This window comes from Urocampus carinirostris, chromosome 6, assembly GCF_059441175.1.
Source record: "Urocampus carinirostris isolate Australia breed hairy pipefish chromosome 6, RoL_Ucar_1.0, whole genome shotgun sequence".
Taxonomy (NCBI): domain Eukaryota; kingdom Metazoa; phylum Chordata; class Actinopteri; order Syngnathiformes; family Syngnathidae; genus Urocampus; species Urocampus carinirostris.
In genome coordinates, this window is record NC_142354.1 from 42862811 (window position 1) to 42877008 (window position 14198).

General features: G+C 40.7%; 1 protein-coding gene across 2 annotated transcripts in view; it reads left to right on the forward strand.

Moving 5' to 3' along the window:
- phactr3b (phosphatase and actin regulator 3b) overlaps positions 1-14198 on the forward strand; it is a 72216-nt gene that overhangs the window by 32807 nt on the left and 25211 nt on the right. The gene's annotated exons all lie outside the window — the stretch shown is intronic.

Below are 14198 nucleotides of genomic sequence, written 5' to 3' on the forward strand. Positions count from 1 at the left end.
TCGTTTGCCCGCGTTCCTGCGTCCCAGACGCATCATTTTTGCTGGGGACGCATAGTGTCTAATCAACGTTTTTGACACCAAATTGTCATTATTACCCGATTACTTTTTTTTTTTTTTAACAAAGATTCACCGCACTCCAAACTTTTGCTCAGGCAGATCCGCCATTGTTGTTTCGGTCTCGCGCCGATCTCGGCAAACGGGATCTCGTTGCTTCGAGATGACGTCATTGTTGTGGCGGTTGTCGAGTGAAAGAGAAGTATGCCTCCGAAAAAACAGTTGGTACTAGGTGCAAATCAACAAAAAATTGGTAATTTTCTTCAGTGTCGGTAATAAGTCGAAACATAACACAGAAAGTGGTAACAACGGCAATAATTCCAGCACGAAAAAACGGCGGAGATATTCATCAGAAGACCGCGAAGGCAAGGAAAACACGTGTTTTGAAGCGAACGATTCGACAAAAGATAATAAACAGAAGAATACTAGCAAGAAAAGGACTTTTCTGCCCAAATGGACTAAATTATATTCCTGGTTACACTATGAGAAGGATGATAATGGATTGGACCTTGAGAAGGCGTTACAACTATGGCGGGACAGCAAACCACAAAGAATATATGAACTGAAAAATTTGAAGTGATAACTGCTTTGTATTACCAATTAACTGTGATGATTAAAACTGCATGAATATATTAATATTTCAGCAATATTATTTTTTATAGTGTACAATATTGTGAACTGAAAAATTTGAAGTGATAACTGCTTTGTATTACCAAATAACTGTGATGATTAAAACTGAACAAAAATATGGATTGATATAATTATTTCAGCAATAATATTTTGTATGATGTACAATATTGTTGTGAACTGAAAAATCTTGAAGTGATAACTGATTTGTATTACCAATAAACTGTGATGATTAAAACTGAATGAATACATAGATTTTTATTATATATTTGTCGCCCATTTAGAATTTCAATATAACACTAAATTTTGGGGAGCCATAGATCTCTGTTGGGACCCATAGATTTTTGAGCATGCGAGTTCCCGGGACCCATCACTTTTCACAGGTAAAATGTACATGTATATCCCTTGTCTGTTTTGAGGTCGTGGCAAGGTTGGCACCACTCCATTCCTTGATGTTGTTGGCCCAGTCCTTTATTTTTGCCTTCCTCTCCTCCGGCCCCCATGGACTGTGCCCATGAGAATAGTGTTAGCTAGTCCTGGTGATCTTGTGACCATAACACTGAAGTTTTTGTCGGCGCAGAGTCTAAAACAGTTCTTCGACGGGTCCAAAATGCTCTCTGATGGTGTTTTGAATGGTTTGTCACATAGGCTAAGTAACTGATACCCAAAAGGTTCCTGTAGCATCGCATCTCCACAGCCTGGATTTTCCTTTCCAGTTTTGCTGTGTGAATCCTGGATGAGGATGGAAGTACCGTATTTTCCGCACTATAAGGCGCACCGGGTTATAGGGCGCACCCCCCAAAAATAGTTTTTGGTCCTATATTTTCCATACATAAGGCGCACCGGATTATAAGGCGCTACAATGGGAACGTTGACAAAACAGTCAGATCGTTCAGTCCAACTTATTACCCCCTTTCCATTCCCAAAGCTTGCAAAGACGCAAATACGTGTCTCAGACATGTACGGAAACAGTGTCTGTACGATGTAACCATTCACTCAAATGCATCGTTCCAAATATCATTCGGAAGGTTAAAGTCTTGGGATTCAAGAAATGCCAATCATTTCTTAGTTTCCATTTTATTTTTTGCTGGCAACTGTGTGGACAGCAAAGTAAGAATTTTATTGTGCAGGGAAACGGGGTTCTTTACCGTGCATATGGCAGGGGACACCCTCAACTGGTTGCCAGCCAATCGCAGGGCACAAGGGGACAGACAACTCGCTCGCTCATTCACACCTAGGGACAATTTGGACCGGCCAATTAGCCTAACATGCATGTCTTTGAAATCTGGGAGGAAACCATGCAAAGCACAGGGGGGAGAACATGCAAACTCCGCACAGAAAGGCTGGTGGCTGGATTTGAACCCAGGCAGGAGGTTCCCGAGACCTTAGAACTGTGCCGCACACGCGCTAACCGCTGTGCCGCTGTGCTGCCAAAATAATGTCTCATCTCATCTCATCTCATCTCATCTCATTAGCTACACCGCTTATCCTCAGTAGGGTCGCGGGGGTGCTGGAGCCCATCCCAGCAAGCAGTGGGCAGGGGACACCCCGAACTGGTTGCCAGCCAATCGCAGGGCACACGGTGACAGACAACTCACCCGCTCATTCACACCTAGGGACAATTTAGAACATGCAAACTTCGCACAAGAAGTCCGGTAGCTGGATTTGAACCCACACAGGAGGTTCCCAAGACCTTAGAACTGTGCCGCACACGCGCTAACCACTGCGCCACCGTGCTGCCAAAATATGTGTAATAATGTGGGTTTTTTTGTAAATATTTTTCCCATTTTTTATGGTGGTTTGTTCATGCAAAATGATAAAACGGCCCTCTCCGGCTTACATGCGGACTTGATGACGTTCTCCTGGCTTTCCCCCAAATGAAAGTGACTCAATTTGTTGGATCAAACGCTATGAGGTTAATTGCATAATAAGCTATCAGGGATTAGTACCGTTACGGTTTGCAACAACGTTCGGTATTGTTGTGCGCTGTCCTTTTTAGGTCAAAGGCTGCGTCGAGCACAAGAGGATTTTCAGAAATCCAGGAACGCGACCCAATCCTACATTTCGTGTTACATAAAGGGCAATATGCTGTTTGTCAGGGAGACTGTAATAGGATTTCCAGTCAAATCAGGTTAGTTTGTTAGCGAGTAACAAGCACAATGTGTGCTCGCAGGGTTATGCAACGCTCTAACAGAGGATGGTGCGTCCAAAACTACAACAAGGTTCTCACATCCTTTTGGAATACAGTGTTCTCGTTTGCCCGCGTCCCTGCGTCCTCGACGCATCATTTTTGCTGGGGACGCATCGTCTCAAATCAACGTGCGGCCCTGGGACGCAACTTTTTTGACACAAAATTGTCATTATCATTTTTTAACAAAGATTTACCGCACTCCAAACTTTTCGTCAGGCAGATCCGCCATTCTTGTTTTGGTCTCGCGGTTCAGGTTTTCGTCTGCACGCCGATCTCGGCAAACGAGATCTCGTTGCTTCGAGATGACGACATTGTTTTGGTGGTTGTCGTCGAAGGAAGGTGAAGGTTAAGTATGTCTCCGAAAAAACAATTAGTATTAGGTGAAAATCAACACAAAATTGTTAATTTCTTCAGTGTCAGTAATAAGTCGGAACATAATGCAGAAAGTGATAACAACGGCAATAATTCCGGCACGAAAAAACGGCGGAGAAATTCCTTGGAAGATCGCGGTGGCAAGGAAAACACGCGTATTGAAGCGAACGATTCTATGAAAGAAAATAAACAAAAGAATACTCCTAGCAAGAAAAGGACTTTTCTGCCAAAATGGACTCAATTATATTCCTGGTGACGCTATGAGGAGGATGATAATGGATTGGACCTTGAGAAGGCATTACAACTGTGGCGGGACAGCAAACCACGAAGAATATATAAACTGAAAAATCTGAAGTGATAACTTGCTTTGTATTACCAATTAAGTGTGATGATTAAAACTGAATGAAAATATAGAATCACATTTCAGCAATATTATTATATATAATGTACAATATTCTTGTGAACTGAAAAATCTGAAGTGATAACTGATTTGTATTACCAATAAACTGTGATGATTAAAACCAAATGAATATATAGATTTATATTATATATTTGTCACCGATTTACAATTTCAACCCCGATAACACAAAATTTTGGGGACCCATTGATCTCTGTTGGGACCCATCGATTTTTGAGCATGCGAGTCCCCGGGACCCATCACTTTTCACAGGTAAAACGAGCACTGGAATATTATTAGTTTTCTTGCCTTGCATAATCAGGAAATTCAAACCAGAATCGGTGCCTCAAGGCGGAATATTCTATTTTTTTCTCTCAAGAGAGAGATTTATTCACGTTTGACCTGCTTTCCTGCAATGATGGAGGATGAAACAGCACAGAAGTAGACACACCCCCTTTTATAGCTTGGTTCACTGAGTGCAAAGCGAGCCCAGTTATCAACAGTGTGAACTACTACACAATTTTTTAATAGTGTTGTCAAAGTAAGATGCCATATCTGAACGTAATAATACATTCTTATCCCGACTCTAAAGCACACCCAAATTGGCCAAGAATATGAACATACTCCTTTTATTCCACGGCTCCTAGTAAAGACTTTGAGAGCAATGTTCCCTGTAATTTTCCTTAGGGGTCTGAGCGTTCACACAAAGTCGGCGAGCAACGCTTGAAACAACAGTGAGCAACGGCAATCCCAAGTGCGGCAACTAAGTCATTATCAAACTTGTCCAAAAGTTGACATCACGTTACATTTTGCTGAGTTTCCGGCAATGCAAAATTATTTTTCTCTTTTGAATGAATTGACTCATGTACTATTGCAAAGCTTGTACGGCCTACAAACGTCATTTGTTTTTACAATTCTTTCACAAGATTTCCATTTCTTTTTTTTCCTGGTATCTTTTGTCGCATAATACTAACATTTTTGGGGGCTTATTTAGTCGGTTGCAAGATACAGAACTGCACGTAGTCACATTTTTTAGTGGAAGTACAATGTTGGTGTCACGAGGTGGACCGGACCAGAACGGAGGCAGGAAGGGAGAACTCAATTGCGTTGACGATCAAAACTTTTATTTACCAAAATAAAAGTCGTCCAAAACTCAGGGACAAGACAGAACAAACAGGCTTTAACTAAAAACGTGCAAACACAGGTTTCTTCCGACTCAAACAAAACAGGACAGAGCAAACAGAACGGGAGCTGCAGACAGCAAATGCAAATCAGAAAATGCAATGATCCAGCACCCGCAAAACCCACAACCCACCCTTACGTAGCACACACGTAAGTTAGCTGATCTGCTTCAGCTGGTGCCCAGGGGGCGGGGCCAGCCTGTCGCCATGGTGACCATGCTGGACATGACAGTTGGCAACAAGATTCACTTGATACAATTGGAAATTATTTGAATGCAACAAACTTTTTCTTTTTTTTTTCCGTGTTTTTTTTCTACTTTTTTTTTAAATTCCTTTAAAAAAAAGTCTCATTGTGTTTATTTTTTCCGAGCTGTTACTTTTTTCTTTTTGTTCTCCATTTACTTTTTTTCCTACGTTTCTTTCTTTTCTTTTTTTCTGGCTTTTTTCTAAAATTTTCCTTCTTTTTTTCCTCTTCCTTTTATTTCTTTTTCCCCCAGTTTTTTACTACTTTTTCATTTTGGTATTTTTCTTCTTTGCTGTTCCATTCCCTCCTTCTTTAACTCATTTTGTGCATAGTTTTACCTAATATTTGGTCATGTTGGGATTAAAGAAGCAAAAACAACAACCGTGGACTTTAATGAAGGACATTTAGTTTCAATCGCGGGACTTGAAGTCGGGTTTGGGTTAATTTTGTGTTTGTGTTACATGTTTAAATGTGGGCGCATGCGGCTTATATACAGGTGCGGCTTGTGTATGTACAAATTCGGTTTTCTTCTTAAAATGTGGTGGGTGCGGCTTATAATCAGGTGCGCTCTATAGTCCGTAATTTACGGTATAACGGGACCTTTTTGGAACGCAACCCTGCAAAAAAATGATGGATTACTGTAAAACAGGAAAATCCACACACTTCTTGCTAGACAAATACAAATAACTCAAGAAATGATTGACATTAGTAACCAAAAAGTACAGATGAATTTGGCATGAGAAATAAGCATTTGTTGTGTTGGCACACCCTCATCTCAGGCATTTGGCAGCTGCGTGTCCATCTGGACACAGCCAATAACTGCGCGTTCATTTGATGCGTGTGACGTTCTAATTCCATGTGGTTCCTACCCACACATGTGAACAGTGCACACTCCGGCGATTATGCATCACAGATTTATGTTTGGAATTTGCCACCAAAGCACGATTCCCAGAAAAAGAGGTACAGGGAAACTACTTATGTAATTAACGCTTGCATAAACACAGGAAGTGATCAATTGGGTGTGAGGATGGGGTTGCCGGGTAAGATATGTATAATTATAGTTAAAGGACATGGGGTTATTAAGTAGAGCTGTCTCAATTATGTGATTGAGTGATAAGTCAAGTCAAGTCAAATTTATTTATGACGCCGTTAATCACAAAAATGTCTCAAAGGACTGCACAGGATTACAATGACACAATGACCTGATCTTAAACCAACATGCAGGCAAGGAACAACTCAAAACCTCAGCGCGAGGGAAAAGAGAAACCTTGAGAAGGGACCTCACATGTGGTAATCCCCCTTTCAGGATGACCAGGGTGAATTACATTTAGCATTACTGTACACAAACATCGTAAACACTAGGTAACATGTTGAAAATTTGTCCGGAAAGTGCATGACAGCAGTGACGCCCCCAGCCTGTAAACTAGTCCAGAAAGTCTATGACGGCCACGACGCAGCTTCCCATCTCTGCCAGCTGGTCCATGCAGGCGTTCACATGCTTCAGGTCAAACGCTAGTCCGCTGACTCATCTCCAATCGTCCTTCTCCTTCGTATCGCCACCAGGCAGGCAGTCGGAAAAAGACAGGACAATACAGAATATGAGGTGGGCATCGATCATAAGCTTTGGAATAGAAGTGTGTCTGAAGCCTCGATTTAAAAACTTCCATTGAGGTTGCAGATGTTATCTCCGGAGGCAGGGCATTCCATAGCACCGGGGCCCAGATGGAGAACGCTCTCAAGACTGCAGACTTCTTGGCTCTCGGAGTCACAAGTAGACCGGCATTTACTGAGCGCAGACTCCGTGCAGGAACATAGGGGGAAATCAAATCAGAGAGATAAGAGGGTGCAAGAACCTTTAAGTCACATCATCAGTGGACTGGGATCCAGTGCAAGTTGGCCAATACAGGAGTTATATGCTCAAACTTTTTGGTCTTAGTCAAAAGTCTAGCTGCTGCATTCTGAACCAGCTGCAAACTTTTGATGCCCGACATCGGGACTGCCTCATTACTGATAACCAGATGTAGGTAGAGTAGCCACAAATGTTACTCAAATGAAAAGTACTGTACTCCATAATAATAGGACTCGAATAGAAATAAAAAGGAGTCATGCAAATAATTACTTGAGTAAAAGTAAAAAAGTACCTGGTGAAAATACTTAAGCACAAGGTAACTGTGCAACGTTTAATTCATTAATTTAAAATAACAATAGAATTTGATTTTTAATACTGTTAAAGTGTGCAATTTACTGCCTAACTAAAATCTTGTGCTGTGCTTTTTGTCGTTATAAACTAACTCAAGAGGGGAGGGTTCAATAGTCATTCAATTTTCATGCAAAAGGTATCATTATCGGATCACAATCGATTGATACCACCATGTATTTCCTTGGATTGGATCAATACCACCATTACCAGTATTGCCCACCCGTAGTATCGATACTTGGTTCCTATTCTTAACTAAAATACTCGCCAATCAATTTGGTAATTGATGACCAGGGTTGGGTAGGGTTACTTTAACTTGATTACTTTCAATTACTTTTGGATTACTCCAATACCAAATATGCTCATAAAAGACAAAAGAAACTAAATATGAATAACATTACTACATTTTGTGCAGGCTTGGGGAGTAACGGAATACATGGAACGGCAAAAATGATGTTGGCAAGCTGTTTGGATTTACCGTATTTTCCGCACTATAGGGTGCACCAGGTTATAGGGCGCACCCCCAAAAAATAGTTTTTGGTCCTATATCTTCCATAGATAAGGCGCACCAGATTATAAGGCGCTACAATGGGAACGTGGACAAAACAGTCAGATAGTTCAGTCCAACTTATTACCCCCTTAACATTCCGAAAGCTTGCAAAGAAGCAAATATGTGTTGTAGACACGTGCGGATGCGGTGTCCGTACGATGTCACTCAAATGCATCATTTCAAAAATCATTCGGAAGGTTAAAGTCTTGGAATTCAAGAAATGCCAACCATTCCTTACTTTCTATTTTTTTTTTCGCTCGCAACTTTACTGTGCATATGACAATAAACACTTGGAATTGAGTTGAATTCACTCAACTCATCACAGCAACATCAAGATCGTTCTAAAACAAGATACAGGGAAAATATAAAGCCGCATAACTCACCTAAGTTCTCACGTTCAATAATGATACGCAATCATGGTCTTCTTACAACCGTGATTGGAGTAAATCCAGGAGAGTAAAATGTTTACAAATACAGACTAATGAAACATGTTTCTTTATGGCGTACTTTAGCAAGCTTGCTATTCAGTCATCTTTTTCGGCCAATTGCAGGGTTTGTTTTGGCCCTCTAGCGTATCCGAGGCTCCGAATAACTTCAGCCAATAGCGATCGATTTAACGGATGATTGACACATCTTTTTCGGCCAATTGCAGGGTTTGTTTTGGCCCTCTAGCCAATCCGAGGCTCCGAATAACTTCAGCCAATAGCGATCGATTTAACGGATGATTGACACATCTTTTTCGGCCAATTGCAGGGTTTGTTTTGGCCCTCTAGCAAATCCGAGGCTCCGAATAACTTTAGCCAATAGTGATCGATTCAAATGATGATTGACACATTGGTTAGCCAATGAAACGCCGGTATATAAATCCCAGCATACACCGCGGACTACTTGGCGTTCGGGGGAAAATCGAGTCGGCGGCTGTTGCGTAAGTTGCGAGACCTTGCGAATTTAATATTGAGACATATATAAGGCGCACTGTATTATAAGGAAAAAAATGAAGACTTTTAGGTGCGCCTTATAGTGCGGAAAATACGGTATTTTCATTTTGTGTCTGTCACATTTTATGTTCATTTTGCCGGAGATCAAAGAGATCAAAGCCAGGAGAGAAAGCTTACCACGTGTTGTGAGTCATCATTTTATTCATATCAAGTTTCTTTTGTCTTTTTTTTAGCATATTTGGTATTGGAGTAATCCAAAAGTAATTGAAAGTAATCAAGTTAAAGTAACCCTACCCAATCCTGTCGATGAGCTGTCGACATAGCGATTCCTGTTTGTCTTTCCTAATAAAATCGAACTCAGTGCAACTGAATCACTGAGCAAGCACTTTGAGCGCACATCGGAGGGCCCGTTCTAATTTTAATCGTCAGTGAGAAACGTCCGACGTTACGTAACTTTGCTCAAGTCCCGAATATCGCACATGCGTGTGAATTCAAAAAGCAGACTCCAGATTGCATTGATGAAAGTGTGAAAATCCGCACCGCCGAGGAATGTAATGAGGCAGACGGTGTCCGACAAACAATACTTGGACGGTTGAAGAGAAGCGGGCAAAATGCTTGCGCCAAACATCGTGCTAGCTTTGAGCGTGACTGACATTGTGCACCATCTGCCAAAGTATTTATCCTTCTGGCTTTTCGTTCCAATGCAAGAACAATGTCATACTGCTCAGAGACCAATGGAGACCAGCGATGGTCTTTGAGTTGGAGTGTTTGCATTGGCTTTGTTTCTACTGCACAACATTAACAAAACACTGCAAAATAGAAATAAAATCTTGCCCCATTGCTCGACATTTTAAGTTCTTTCTTTGCAGTTTCTTGAATGAAATAAGAAAAGCATCCGTATCCATTCATGTTAAACACATAGAACTGAAAGTTTGAATGTGCGTTATACACGATGTTTCACGATAACAGGGTTGGGTAGGGTTACTTTAACTGGATTACTTTCAATGACTTTTGGATGACTCCAATACCATATATGCTAATAAAAGACAAAAGAAACTAAATATGAATAAAATGATGACTCACAACACGTGGTAAGCTTTCTCTCCTGGCTTTGATCTCTTTGATCTCCGGCAAAACTAACATCAAATGCGACAGAAACAAAATAAAAATAAATCCAAACAGCTTGCCAACATCATTTTTGCCGTTCCATGTGTTCTGTTACTCCCCAAGCCTGCACAAATTTGAGTCATTTTATCCATATTTAGTTTCTTTTGTCTTTTATTAGCATATTTGGTATTGGAGTCATCCAAAAGTCATTGAAAGTCTCTCATCTCATCTCATCAGCTGCACCGCTTATCCTCAGTAGGGTCGCGGGGGTGCTGGAGCCCATCCCAGCAATCATCGGGCAGTGGGCAGGGGACACCCTGAACTGGTTGCGAGCCAGTCGCAGGAACTAGAAATTATGAGGAAATTGCAATGTTGCTATCTAGAAACAGGGTTGGGTAGGGTTACTTTAACTGGATTACTTTCAATTACTTTCGGATGACTCTAATACCAAATATGCTAATAAAAGACAAAAGAAACTAAACATGACTAAAATGATGACTCACAACACGTGGTAAGCTTTCTCTCCTGGCTTTGTCTCTTTGATCTCCGGCAAAACGAACATCAAATGCGACAGGAACAAAATGAAAATAAATCCAAACAGCTTTTTGCCGTTCCATGTATTCCGTTACTCCCCAAGCCTGCACAAAATGGAGTCATTTGATTCATATTTAGTTTATTTTGTCTTTTATTAGCATATTTGGTATTGGAGTCATCCAAAAGTAATTGAAAGTAATCAAGTTAAAGTAACCTCACTCAACCCTGTCTATTAAAAATCTAGATTTATTTGGAGGGAAGGCAGGTTTATATAACCAATCGTTGACGTCCTATTACCTTCTATTTGCATTAGTGACACCCAAGAGCTCGTACCGGTATCCATTTTAAAAGTGGTATCGAACGTGCCGGATATATTTCCAAACATGTGCCCTAATGCCACTTTCCCTCCGATGACATAACCGTAGTGTTACACTGATAGATGGAATTTACATTATGCAGCGACCGGCTATGACGAGCGGAAGGGAACCCTCTTGTTTCTAAATTTAGCCGATTGCCGCAGAGCCCATGGCCGTAATCGATGTCCACTGGTGATAACGGATTATGACCTCCTAGTCTGTTTCCCCTCTAATTGAACTGTCTGCATTCCCTGAGGGGCTCTTACTGTCATGATGAATGGCTCCATTCTCATCCTATGTTCCACATTGAGTGACTTGCTATAAATGGGACATCCTGCTAACAGTAGCAAATTGTGATGAGGCAGTGACATAGAAACTGAATGGATTTCGTTCAAGTCACTTCTCGTTTATTAAATAAAAAAATTAAAATGGCGATAAAAGCAGCAGGATGAATTTGGTAGTGTTTCAGGGAGTAGTACATCCAAAAAAAGCTTGTGAATTGAATGAAATGCGCTTTACAGTGCAGATGGAAAATGACCCAGAACATCTTGGTACCTTCTGACCAATGTTCCCTGTAATTTTCCTTACGGGTCTGAGCGTTTACACAAAGTCGGTGAGCAACACTTGAAACAACAGTGAGCAACGGCAATCCCAAGTGTGGCAACTAAGTCATTATCAAACATGTCTAAAACTTGACATCACATTACATTTTGTTGAGTTTCCGGCAATGCAAAATCATTTTTCTCTTTTGAATGAATTGACTCATGTACTATTGCAAAGGTTGTACGGCCTACAAACGTCATTTGTTTTTACAACAATTCTTTCACAAGATTTCCATTTCTTTTTTCTTCCTGGTATCTTTTGTCGCAGAATACTAACATTTTCAGGGCTTATTAAGTTGGTTGCACGAGACACAACTGTATTTAATCACATTTTTGAGTGGAAGTACAATGTTGGCAACAAGATTGACTTGGTATGATAGGAAATTATTTGAATGCAACTGTTTTTTACTATTTATTTTTATTTCCTTAAAAAAATCTCATTGTGTTCATTTTTTCCTAGCTGTTAATTTTTTCTTTTTGTTCTCTATTTACTTTTTTTCTTTTGTTTCTTTCTTTTCTTTTTCTGGCTTTTTTTCTGAATTTTTCTTTCTTTTTTCTCTTCCTTTTGTTTCTTTTTTCTCAGCTTTTCACTACTTTTTCATTTTGGTATTTTTTTCTTTTTGTGTTCTATTCCCCCTTCCTTTAAGTCATTTTGTGTATAATTTTACATAATATTTGGTCATATAGGGATGAAAGAAGCAAAAACAACCTGAAGAGCCGTTTAGGACCCGAAAGAGCCGGTTCGCTTTAGTGAGCCGAGCCGAAGAAGCCGGTTCTCGAAAAACTCTACTGGCTTTACTTTTCAACTTCGTTCGACATTGACTTCCAAATAGCGCATTTAGAACACAGCGTCTGGGGATTCCGTGTATTTTTACCTTCATGCACTGTAACTTTGACTTAATTCACTTCTTAATTAGCAATTTCGAGCTCTGATTTTTGTGAGCTGGCTAGATTTTCTAGATTTTCTTGTGCGCGGAAAAGCTCTGGGTAGTGCGCAATTGCGCACACACGCAGCTTAGAGGGAACATTGCTTCTGACTATTTCTATTACTTACCAGAACCTGCCATGAAATTGTGTCACGGACAATTGGACTGTTTCTGATTGTTTTATTTATCTTGACCCTGAACACAACTAGAATGGTTGTGTTCAATTGAGCATCACCCACGTTTTTACACAAAACCATTTTTGGCGGGCATTTCCCTTTTTATAATAATAATAATTTCCTTTGTATTGTCATTCTTTGTAACAATGTACACAGAACGAAATGTCGATACACCTGACCCGTTGTAGCGAGCCGATGCAGCCGCAGCCAACAGAGGGCGCCGCCATTTTACCAATGTTATAAGTCTTAGGTATGACTCGGCCGAGGCGCGGTTGGCAGGGTCATTGAGACATTTGAATAGAAAACCTAAAGAGTAAGTCCGTGTCCAGATGAAGATGAAAATCCTAAAATGGTTTTGATATTCAATATCCATCTGGGTCTAGGAGAGTGTAATGTATTTCTGGGAAAACATTTTGAGTCCACAAAACCATGCTTTTTCATGGGTGATAACTAAAGGTCTCCTCAAAAATGATTGGTTAGCATTTAAAGTAAAGAGACTTTTGAACCCTCAGGATTGACGCTTAAGATTCAGGTTATTGTAGCCATAGTCGTGTCACCTCACTCTTGATTACTGCAATTCTCTCCTCTACGGTTTACCTCAAAACTTCGTAAACTTCAGCTGGTCCATAACTCTGCTTCACGCATCATCATCAAAATCCTCTCTTGCCATCATATCACCCCTGTCCTTCAGCAAGTCGACAGTTTTCCAATCAACCATAGAATCAACTACAAAATCCTCCTCTACACCTACATGGCCATTCATAACCTTGCCCCTCCCTGGCTCTCCGACTTCCTTCACATTGCCACGCCGTCCCACATCCCCAGTTCGTCATCCTCCCTCTCACTATACCCGCTGCCTGTCTCTGCTCCACGGGGAGCAGAGCTTTCAGCCGCTCTGCCCCCCAGCTCTGGAACTCATTGCCACCTGACTTTTGGAATTTTGCCACCCTGTCCACCTTCAAATCCAAACTCAAAACTCACCTCTTCTGACTTGCCTTTTCTTTATCATCTGCCTCACATACTGCCCCCTTTTAACTTTACTGTGTTTTATTTGCTATTTGTTACTTTCTTGTTTTATTTATACTATACTATACTTTATTAAGGTTGGTTGGTTGGTTGCTTGCTTGCTTGAATGGTTGGTTGGTTGGTTAGTTGGTTGGTTGGATCCCATAACCTCTAGGGTCTAGGGGCACCATTTCCTGTGTTGTGTCTTAGGCAAGTACAGCCTGGTGGCACCCGTCCCTCTCTAGGCTGACATATGTTTCCACCCGGTCTCTTTAAAAAGTGTTTTGGTTGTTAAGTGGACAGGACCAAGATGAGCTCTGGCTTTTTCCTGTCTGCCATTTTCTTGACTTCTGATCTGTTGATTGTTAATCAAAGCTGCTGATGATTTCAACTTTTGTAACCTTGCCAGGCTGGGCAGAGAGCAGTCAATGATTTTCTGGAATGTGTTGATTACTCTATGTCAGGTTGATGACCAGTGGAATCAATCAATCAATCGCTACCATACTATACTAGAAAGATTTTGGGAGTTAAGGGTAGAAAGGAAGCAAGTGGTGTGATTTTGCCGGGACTTTAAAGATGTATTTTAAAATATGAATTATTTTGTACCCAAAATATCTCCAGAGGTTTTGGTACCTCTATTTGAGTACCAATATTGGATTAATGTCCTTTACGGTATCAATTTTAGCACTCTTTTTGAGTTTTTCTGTCGCTAACTCATATCAATGCTACTCTGTTAATAGA